The sequence below is a fragment of the Choloepus didactylus genome, chromosome X (assembly GCF_015220235.1).
Source record: "Choloepus didactylus isolate mChoDid1 chromosome X, mChoDid1.pri, whole genome shotgun sequence".
Taxonomy (NCBI): Eukaryota; Metazoa; Chordata; class Mammalia; order Pilosa; family Megalonychidae; genus Choloepus; species Choloepus didactylus.
The window spans coordinates 163811399-163823188 of NC_051334.1; the positions used below are offsets into that span (position 1 = coordinate 163811399).

Here is an 11790-nt window from a genome sequence, read left to right on the forward strand (position 1 = left end):
ACGTATGAATACCCTATGATGCAGCAATTTCACCCCTAAGTATATTCCCACGGAAACACATAAATATCTCCACTTAATGCTGCATACAGGAGTGTTCACAGGAAACCAGAAACCAGGGGAAGCCAGAAGATGTAGAAGCTAGAAGTCAGAGAAAGCCACAGGAGGAGAGAATGAAGCAGATCACCATATGATGGAGAACTGCCATCAACAGAACATTATCAACTCCATGAAAAAGAAAGCATGGCCTTGCTGATGCCTTGATTTGAAACTTCTGGCCTCTAAAACAGAATGGTAACAGCACTAGAAACTGTTCAAGTTGAGGATCATCATGCTCTGGTGCCCAAGGAGTTTGAAGAAGAAATTGGAGTCCAACAGATTGTGATTCATCAGGAGTATCGACCAGACAGCAATGACTATGACATTGCTGTGGTTAGAGTACAAGGTCCAGAAGAGCAATGTGCCAGATTCAGCAGCCATGTTTTGCTGGCCTGTTTAACACTCCAGAGAGAGAGGCCACAGAAAACAGCCCCAATTTGTTACATAACAGGATGAGGAGGCACAGGAGGAGACTATTCAAGAGCTCTACAACAAGCAGCCATCCCCTTGCTTCCCAAGAGGTTCTGCGAAGAACATTATAAATGTTGGTTTAAAGGGAGAATGCTCTGTGCTGGAAACCTCTACAAACACAAACATATGGACAGCTGCCAAGGAGACAGTGGAGGACACTCATGTGAATGGCCTGGAGAGAGCTAGGTTGTGTATGGGGTAACCTTCTAGGGTTATGGATGTGGAGTCATGGATTTTTCTGGTGTCTATATCAAAGTATCAGCCTTTGTTCCTTGGATAAAGTGTCATCAAACTGTAATTCTTCATGGAGACCTCAAGATAAAACTGTACATAAGAATCTGATGGAAAATTGTTCAATCTCCACTATAATGCTCAGCCAGAGATGACAAATAATGGGGTCTGAGATCCATGTTTCTGCTCTGTGTTGTGTTTGTGGTAAAAATCATTTAACATTACTGGCAAGGAATTCAGGCTATATACCCCTTGCTGCTTTTGAACTTGTGATGTGAACATTTCTGGTTACAGTGTAATAATGCTGATTATCCTTGTTTAGCATTTTTTCCTACCCAAATTAGTTTTGCTGCCTAGACTAGATACTCTTCTCATTTGAGCCTTATTTCTCAGTTTTGTATATTGATTTTGCAATAAGGCTGTTCTGTATATGGACTCATATTCTTCAGTGCCCACATTTGACATGAAGAAAGTACCATTTACTACACTCAGAATGAGTGGCTTTATTTTCTATTTATGTAAAAGGCCAACAAAAAATCACACGTAACATCTCTGCAGCCTTTGTCAAGTGAGTAAACCAATAGACCAAAAGGTAAAGGAATTCAATTATAAACTCAAACTGGAAGCCACAAGGACATTTGCCCATCACAACACATTCCTGAATTAATTGGCTTAATATTTGGAAGCAAGTATCCATATTTGTACAGAGAACTATGGAAAACATAGGAGAAAAATACATGTAGCTACTTTATTATAAGCTACTAGCAAAATTTGTAAAGAATGTATTTCTTATAGCCTAATAAAGAATGCTTTCAAGTAAAAAAAAATGAGTGTTCATAACTGCATTATTTGGAATGGTCAAGATGGAAACAACCCAAATGCTCATCAACAGAAGAATGAATATATAATGTGTGTTATATCACATAATGTATTACTATACAGTAATGTAAAGGAATATACTACCTCTACACACATCAACATGAATGAATCTCATGAACATAAGAGTGAGCAAAATAATACAGACACAACAAACTACATACCGTATATAAAATTTTTAAACAGGCAAACCAAATCTGTGGTTTCATATGTCAGTAATTGAAGAGAAGGAAGGGAGAAATGATTGAGAGAGGAAACATGGGTGGCTCCTGGGGAAGCTGCCCCCATGATACAGTTGCAGTTGAGGCCTCAGCTGATCCTTCACTGAGATCTGGAACTGAAATGGGCCTTCAGGGTTTTCCCAAATTGAGGCAAGGAGATAAGGTCTTGGTATCTCTGTATCTTCCCATCACTGCCCACAGGCCACTCTCCTGGAAAGGAGCATAACCTTATATCAGGTCAGACCATTCCCTAGAACTAGGACAATTCCTAGGAAGAGAGGTAGCTATGACTGATCAACAGCTGAATTTGTGGTGGGCTGGCCTTGAAAAATGGACCTGGGAAGAGTGCTATAAATATCTATTACATTTCTTTCTAGTGAACCGCTTTTAAAATTTGTTTGACCTCATATGTTTTTTTCAACTTATTTGTATTCTGTTTATGTATACTTAAAAGCTGAAGTGGAATGTGTATATAGCCACATTCTAGGACAAATTTAGTTCTGTATCACCCCAAAAGAAGCAGTATCTAATAGTCAAAATAAAAACTTCCGGCACACCCTGTATAAATTATACACCTTCATAGTAGTCTTTGGAATACATTTTACTGAAGGGGAGCAGTCTAGAGACAGTCTTTAAAAACATCAAACAACAGGTACAAATCTGGGTGTAGTCTGTTTCTGTAACACTTCATGACTCTAGGCTTTCTTGGTTTGTAGTCTTTAGCACTCATGGGAGGCAGTCTCCCATTAAAGTCAAAGTATAGCTAGAATACTTTAAGACTGATGAATTATGTTCCCTCATGGTTCTTTTCTCTTTGCTAAGTATGAATTGTTAATAGTTATTGTTAGCTTAGTGTTCTAGTTTGCTAGTGCTGCAGAATGCAAAACACCAGAGATGGATAGGCTTTTATAAAACGGGGGTTTATTTCACTACACAGTTACAGTCTTAAGGCCACAAAGCATCCAAGGTAACACCTCAGCAATTGGGTACCTTCACCGGAGGATGGCCAATGGCGTCCGGAAAACCTCTGTTAGCTAGGAAGGCAGCTGGCGTCTGCTCCAAAGCTCAAAACGGCTTTCTCCCAGGACACTCCTCTCCAGCAAGCTTGCTCCTCTTCAAAACATCACTCCCAGCTGCACTCCGTTAGTTCCCTCTCTCTGAGTCAGCTCATTTATATAGCTCCACTGATCAAGGCCCACCCTGAATGAGCGGGGCCATGCCTCCATGGGAACATCTCATCAAAATCATTACCCACAGCTGGGTGGGGCACATTCCAAGCAAATCCAACCAGCATCAATGTCTGCCCCACAAAACTACAAAGATAATGGCATTTGGGGGACACAGTACATTCAAACCGGCACACTTAGTGAGTTGTTCTTTAATTGATGTCACTCTTTACTATTGGTGGCAAGCCAAATTTATCATTTATTCCACAGACTGAAGAATGGCAAGGAGGACCAACTCTGAGTAGAATCACAAAATAATTAGAAAATTAGCAGAGATTGTATACTCTGAGAATGGCAAGCAGCTTTTGAAGTAACTCCAAGTCATCACCTGTAATGGATTGGCAAAGCATGATTTGTGGTTTGCTATGCCATTGGGAGGAGGGAAGATGAGATCCTGGTTGGAAGCATGAAAGCTGGAGTAAGCTAGTGGGGTTATATGCAGAGCAAAGGTATTTTATACCTAGAGGGCAAGGAATGAATGAACTACAGAAGAATGCATGAATTTCTTAGTCCTCCATTTCTATAGAGCCATTCTGAAGACAGTAGCCTCATGGTGTTCTTTCCACATAAAGCTGCTAGGGTAGGGGATGCTACAGAAGGCAGTTAATGTAAATACCTGAGACTGGCCAGTCAGAAACTGGAAATCTGGAGAACATATGCTTCATCTAAAGAGGGCATCTGCTTCTGAGCCACAGAAGATTGCCCCAGAATTACCAGCTCATCTAATTTTTCAAGAGTACTCTGAAATTTACATCATTTCATGAAATATCTTGATTTTCAGTGTTGCCAAATAATTAAAACAAAATTTGAACCCTGACCATTGTAAGTGCACATGCTGACTCTGATATGATTGCCACCATTTTGGGACCTTTGGTAAGAGCTTGAGTCATATGAGTTGAAAGAAATCAACCCTGCATCTCTGTATCAAAGATCTAGAGAACTACCCCTTCCATGAGGCTTCTTCACTGTAAGAAATCTCTTCCTCCTTTATTCTACTAGGGCACTTAATCCTTATTTTTCTCATATATTTATCTTCCATAGTAATTTATGATTACATCTATAGTAGGCACTGTTTGAGCTGTTTGCTCAGCCAACCAAACTTCTACCTTGGGAATAACACCCTAAAGCTGCAGGAAAGGGCCCTGTCAACCATGTAGATACACTTCCCTGGCCCTTTGATCATACCTGATTTGATCATGGGTACACAACTGACCAAACTAAGTCTATAAGATTCTCTCTCTAGGGAAATGGAATTTGGGACTAAAGAATTTTGATGAATTTTTTTATTAAATTCAGGATATATTAACTCAAGTGTTGTTTTGGTTAGCAGAAAAGACAAAGAAACAAAGAAAGCTGTTCTGAGCAAAGAAGAATGAAGCAGATGTGCAAAAAGATGTGCAAATCACAAGGAAAAAAATAGAATGTTTGCATTTGCTAGTTGCTTTCTGTTGCTTTCATCAAAGTTCTATAAGATAGGGATTAACCCAAACTAGAACTAAAGCAATCTGCAAGTAGATATAGAAAGAAATACAGCATTGCTAAAATAAATGCTTTCTGCCTATGGTCTGTAATCTAAAGTGACTGAGTGTCCCATAATTTGGAGCCTTACAGGTTTGAAGAAAACAGCTGTTTCTCTAGCCCCAAACTGAAGCTAGTGCAATCAATGGCTAAGAATTGGCAGCCATGGCAGAGATACAGTTGGTGGTCCAGGCCTTTCTTAAGTAGGTTCTGCTAATGGTTCTCTGTCAGACCAAGGGGACAAACCCACTGACAACAATCTGATTATGAGTGATGTCTCTTTAAGCAAAGTTATTTTAGGACTAAGGAGATGGATAGAGTGAAGAAAGGATAGAAAGGGATTCTTCATACTTAAATACTATGTCTTGTCAAGACATTTGGCTCTGCCTACTTGCAATGGGATTAATTGGAAACACACTTATATTTTTGAGGGAAATATATTGCTAAAGCCACCAACATACTGTGGCTGTTCAACCCCTAAGGCAATCCACAGGTGCCCAAACTCACATCAGTAGGAAATGCTGTGAAACTGTATAGTCTCCAAGATATCTTCCACAGTGACCACCTCAGATATGGTCTTAAATAGATGAGAAGAATTCCCTCAGAGGACAGATTTTTTTTTTAATGAAGGAAAGGAACAAGGGAGACAGCAGAACCAGGAACTTCTAAGTTGGCTTACTAAGGCATTTACTCTACTGTCATGGAAGGAAATCCTTGTTATTCATGTCTGGCAGGATTTGATGTAAGCTTTGAACCAATGATTGTGGTATGTTTCCCTTATACTCATTTTCTGGATGAGGTTTTTATTGCATATACCCTGTTCCAACTACATTTTATACTGGTTATGTTTGAATATCATGCACATTTTAGTTTGTAGGTCACAAGACCAGACTTTATGGAGAGGACTGTGCAACACTCATAATCAGATGAGATTTTAGGATTGTCTTGTCTTTTCCAGTAAAAGGCAATGATATGTATCAACATTGGATACTCCAAATGGTGAACTGTAACAGGCACTGTGGATTGAGTCCCCCACAAACCTATTCATCCTTGACTTTCTCTACTATACAGACTGGAAAGTGAAAATACTCAAATGCCCAGGCTCTCTTTCAGCTAGGGATGGCCATAAGACCCATTACTGGCCAATGAGTTGTAAGCAGAAACCAATGTTTGGAGTTTCTGGGAAATTTTTTTAAATGAACCTATTTAGTCAGCATATTCTTGAATCTTTTTACCTCTTTCTTCTTTCTGCTCAGAACATGATCAAAATGTCTGGTGGTACCTCAGCCATCTTGTGACCATAAGATGCAAAAGGAAAAGCTTATATATTAAAAATAACACAGCAGGAAGATGCAAAAAGCCTGGTTCTCTGATTGCATTGTTGAGCTGCTGCCCCAGCTCCCGACTGCCTAACCTATAGGCTTCTTATTATATGATAAACATAAACCACTAAATTGTAAGCTACTGCAATGGTTATTTACAGCCATTTAATTAATATGGTATTTGTTCTAGTTTGCTAATACTGCCGGAATGCAAAACACCAGAAATGGATTGGCTTTTATAAAAAGGGGTTTATTTGGTTACACAGTTACAGTCTTAAGGCCATAAAGGGTCCAAGGTAAGGCATCAACAATAGGGTACCTTCACTGAAGAATACCAATGGCATCTGGAAAACCTCTGTTAGCCGGGAAGGCACATGGCTGGCGTCTGCTTGCTTCCAGGTTGCATCTCAACATGGCGTTCTCCAAAATGTCTGCATCACCTTCCGACTGCTGTCCTCAAAATGTCTGTCTCAGCTCCAGCTCGCTGTGAGCTCCTTCTGTCTGTTTATACAGTGCTCCAGTAAACTAAAGGAGGCCCACACTGAATGGGTGGGGCCATGCCTCCATGGAAATTATCCAATCAGAGTTATCACCTACAGTTGGGAGGGTCACATCTCCATGGACAATGAACCAATAGGTTCCAACCCAATCCACATCTGCCCCCACAAGAATACATTAAAGAATATGGCTTTTTCTGGGGGACATAATATATACAAACCAGCACAGTATTCTATAAATTTCATAGCATTTCAAAATAACCTACATTTTGTCAAGTATAAACAGATGGGTAGTTATTTTGCTACCCAGATACATTCTGAATTGTAACTTGAATATTTCCAGAACATGATATGCTTTATACAAAAAAACAAACTCTGACACATTACAAGAGACTTTTCTCTAAGAGGATAAAAAAGCTTCATTTATTGTCACAATGACACAGGAAGGTGAGCATCAGAGTCTTTCCATGGCCTAATGTGTTGACTTCTGACTTGTTGGGGCAGTGAAATATAACAACAGCAATTTCTCTGGCCCCCAAAAAACAACATTTGGGCCAGCAGCAAGAAAAATTTTGGAAACAAAATACAAATCCCTGATTTTCCTTATGTAAAACCATTAGGTACAATTTTAGCTGATACACCTTGTGATGGTTAAGTTCATAAGTTAACTTGGCTAGGTTATGGTGTCCAGTTGTTTGGTCAAGCAAGCACTGGCCTGGTTGATTCTGTGAGGGTATTTTGTGGATTTAAATCATTCTGCAGTTGACTGCATCTATGGCTGATTACATTTACATTCAACAAAAGAGTGCCTTCAGCAATGAGAGAAGTCTTATCTAATCATTTGAAGGTCTTAAAGGAGAACTTATTTCAGCAGTCAGAAAGAAGAATTTCTATCTTTATCTCAACAAGCCAGCTTTTCCTGGGTGTTCCAGTTTGCTAGTGCTGCTGTTATGCAAAATACCAGAAGTGGATTGGCTTTTGTAAATGGGGTTTATTTGGTTGCAAAGTTACAGTCTTAAGGCCATAAAGTGTCTGAGGTAAGGCATCAACAATAGGGTACCTTTGCTGAACAATGGTCAATGGCATCCGGAAAACCTGTGTTAGCTGGGAAGGCACATGGCTGGCGTCTTCTTCCTTTGCTCCCAAGTTGTGTTTCAAAATGGCGTTCTCCAAAATGTCAGTGTCAGTTTCCAATGGCCAGCTTCAAAGTGTGTCTCTAGGCTGCAGCTCTGAGGTCCTTCTATTTGTGAGCTTTTATAAGACTCCAGTGAACTAATCAAGGCCCACGCTGAATGGGCAAGGCCACACCTCCATGGAAACATTCAATCAGAGGTCACACCCTAACCAAAGGTGTCACTCACAGTTGGGTGGGTCACATCTCTATGGAAACAACCTAATCCCAGTATCCCATGAGATTGGATTAAAAGATCATGGCTTTTTCTTGAGGGACATAAAATATCCAAATTGGCACACTGCGGGAATTCATTGAAACTTTCATTGGAGTTTATAACTTGCAGCCTGCCCTACAGAATTTGGACTTGCCAATCCCAACAGTTGCATGAGCCAATTCCTACAATAAATCTCATTATATTAACATATTTATATAACCTGTTGGTTCTGTTCCCTGGAAAACTCTATTACATACCCCAAGAAGATATGATAGTGATAGATAAAATCAAGAGAAAAGCTATAAAGTGGATGCAGTGGTTGGATAGTTGGTATGTAGGAGCCAAACAGTTGGGTAAACCAGGAATTCTCTCATTTACATGGTTCTGAGTGCCCCCTTGTGCCAGTTTGGATATATTATGCCCCCACAAAAGCCATGATTGTTTAATCCAATCTTGTAGGGTGGAAACTTTTGATTGAACATTTCCATGGAGATGTGACCCACTCAACTGTGGGTGAGAATTCTGATTGAATTATTTCAATGGAGGAGTGGACCCTGCCCATTCAGGGTGGGTCTTGATTAGTTCACTGGAGTATTTATGAGAGCTAAGAGCTGACATAGATACTGATGCTTGGAGAGATGCTTGGAGATGTGGACAGAAGATGTTTGGAGATGCTAAGCTAAGAGAAGAAGCCCAAAGTTTGCCTCAGAGAAGCTAAGAAAAGACCTCCAGATGCTTAGAAAGAAACACCCTGGGAGAAAGAAGCAAGGCCACCCAAAAGCTTAGAGGGAGTAGCAAAGACAGATGCTCAGAAACATTTTGAAGAAAGTAATTTTGAAACACAACCCAGGATCAAAGGACCAGCAGACACCAGCCATGTGGCTTCCCAGCTGATAGAGGTGTCCTGGATGTCATCAGCCATTCTTCAGTGAAGGTATCATCTTGTTGATGCCTTAGTTTGGACACTTTTATGGCCATAGAACTGTAACTTCATAACCTAATAAATCCCTTTATAAAAGCCAATCCGTTTCTGGTATTTTGCATCATGGCCACTCTAGCAAACCAGAACATCCCTCTTGCCTATGAAACAGTTTCCTCACAGTCCTGGGCACTGCACTGTATGTCCTACAGCCAGCAATCCCTTGCCCCAGGCAATATGACCCATGATGTTCTGTAAGAGAGCTCTGTGAACTGCCTTCTACATGCAAGGCAAGTCCTGGGTCAGCAAGTCCCTCAGGCTACCACCAGACATATTGGGCCAGACACATATGCTCCCAGCATATATATGAGGGCCACTCAGCTCCCTTTGGAACTTGGACCAGGAATAACTGGGACCATGGGCCAGCTCCTTGCTGAGCTGGTAAAGGCTGGGGGAGGGGCCAGCTAGGTCACTACAAGATACTACCACTTTTAAGTAGCCTTTTTCTTGATTTGGCACTCACCCTGTTCCTGCAGTCCTTTAACTGTTTTCTGGAGTTTTTGTAAAGATGTTTCTACCTCGTCTTGCAGGTTGTTAAAAGTTTCTGTGGAGGGACAGAGCCCTGAAATATCTCACACTACCAAAGTGATGGGTGCAGTCACCAGTAGCTTGTGTTTGGTCTCAGTGCTACAGGTATTTTTCCTTCCCACATCATGAGAGTAGCCAAGCCTTTGTCCCCCTTGTCTGATCTGCTTTTGAAACAAACGTGAGAAACCAACTCTCATTCTGTTTGTTGTTGCTGTTTGTCTGTTTTTAAAGCATTGTCTTATTTAAGGAATTATTCAGAATAGTCCCTGAGGGTGGCGGTGGGGGCAAAAGTGAAAGCTTGGGGATAGAAAAGACAGAACAGGCAAAATGGGATGAGGTTTGGATAACTTCCTGGGGGACCTGAAAGACCAAACAGAAGGGAATTCAGTCAGGAATCTATGGCTATTTTGTGGGTTTATTGTGCACCCTGTACCTCTCAGTGCTGTGGGGGAAATGATAGAACCTCAGAAGGAAGTGGCTGTGTGCTACAATGAGGAAGGCCCATCCCTAGGAACTGTGGCTCCAAGTCTTGATGTAACCGAGAGATTAAGAACTAACAAATGATTATGATTGCTGAATCATAATATAGATGTTTTTCTTTCTATATTGTAGAATAGGCAGAAGTTAATACCTTAAGTTTCTGAATCTCAACTAGTCTCAGCCTTGTGTATACTTACTATTACAATGGTTATTATAGCCTAGTCTCAGTCCTGTTTGTACTTTTGTAATGGTTATTCTAGCTTAGTATCATCCTTATTAACACTTACTATTATAATGGTCATTCTAGCCTGGTCTCAGCCTTGTGTATACTTATTATTGTATTGGTCACAATTCCATCTCCCCTTGTTTGAATCCATAAAAACCCTGAATTCCTTAGTCTCTGTGAGACAGCGTTTTGGGCTGATAGGCCATCTTATCTCCTGCATTGTGTGTAGCATTAAACTCTTTCTCTCTTTGAAACATCAGTGTCATGGATTGGCTGTTGTGTGCATTGGGCAGAGAACACACCTCTTTTGTTTGGTGTCAATTTGGTGACCCAGATGGGACAAAGATTCCTAAGAAGCAAGGAGTCCAACTGCCTGAAGTTGTGCAGCCACAGCAGAACAGGTAAACATGGTAATTGAGCCTTTTGTGTCTGCTAGACTCTTTTAGTCTAGAGGCTCAGTGTTTCAGTTTGCTAAAGCTGATGAACTGTAATACACCATAAATGGGTTGGCTTCTTTAATAGGGTTGTATTAGGTTACAAATTTACAGTTCTAAGGCCATGAAAATGTCCAAATTAAGGCATCAAGAGGAAGATACCTTCTCTGAGGAAAGGCTGCTGGCATCCGATGTTCCTCTGTCACATAGGAAAGCACATGGCAACATCTGCTGATCCTTCTCTCCTGGACCCTGATTTCAAAATGGCTCTCAGTCTCTGTGGGTCCTTCTTGCTTCTCCTGGGGCATTTTCTATCTAAACTCTCTCTCTCTGTGAATTCTCTTAAAGGACTCCAGTAAAGGATTAAGCCCCACCTTGAATTGGGTGGGTCACATCTCCATGGAAACAACCTAATCAAAAGATCCCATCCAACAATGGGCCTGCCCCTACAAGAATGGGTTAAAAGAACATAGGCTTTTCTGGAGTACATAAAAGATTCAAACCAGCACTCTTGGCAACCGGGTCTTTCTCTGCTCTGCTGGCACTCCAGACCCTTGGCACCTTAAAAAGCTTCAAAGAGAGAAACAGTTTCCAGTTCCAAGTCTGGACATCTGACTGGGTGAGTGGGTCATCAAGATAGAAGTGGATACAGAAGTTGGTACAGTGGTTCGAGACCCCTGGACCTGGGTTTGAGGCCCTGAGCCCTGCTTCCAGAATGACTCCCTTTGCTCCAACCTCTACACCTTTCTGTTTTCTGGGTAACATTCTGTATGGGGTTTGAGCCCTGACCTGAGTTTGCCTGTTGAGTATACTCATGGAAAATAAGCAATCCAACAATTAATTGATATTAGAGTATGATGCCTGTTTATCTGTTAATTGGTGTGTTACTTAGATATAGTAAGTGTTTAATGCCTGTTTAAAAGTTAGTTTTGGTTCTAAGGCCATGAAAACATCCAAATTAAGGCATCAAGAGGTAGATCCCTACTCTGAGGAAAGGCCAGTGGCATCTGGGGTTCCTCTGTCACATGGGAAGGCACATGGTGACATCTGTTGTTCCGTTTTCTCCCGGGTTCTGGTTTCAAAATGGCACTCTCAGTTTTTGTGGGTCCTTCTTGCTTCTCCTGGGGCATTTTCTTTCTCTTAGGCTCTCTGAGTTTCATCTGTCTTTTATCCTCTCATAGAGAACTCCAGCAAGGGAATTAAGACCCACCATGAGTGGGCTGGGTTACATCTCCATGGAAACAACTTAATCAAAAGTCCCCCCCCCCGGCACAATAGGTCTTCCCCCACAAGAATG

General features: G+C 41.1%; 1 pseudogene; it reads left to right on the forward strand.

Moving 5' to 3' along the window:
* The first annotated feature begins 288 nt into the window (after nucleotides 1-288).
* On the forward strand, nucleotides 289-909 carry LOC119522446 (annotated as a pseudogene).
* The last annotated feature ends 10881 nt before the right edge of the window (nucleotides 910-11790 follow it).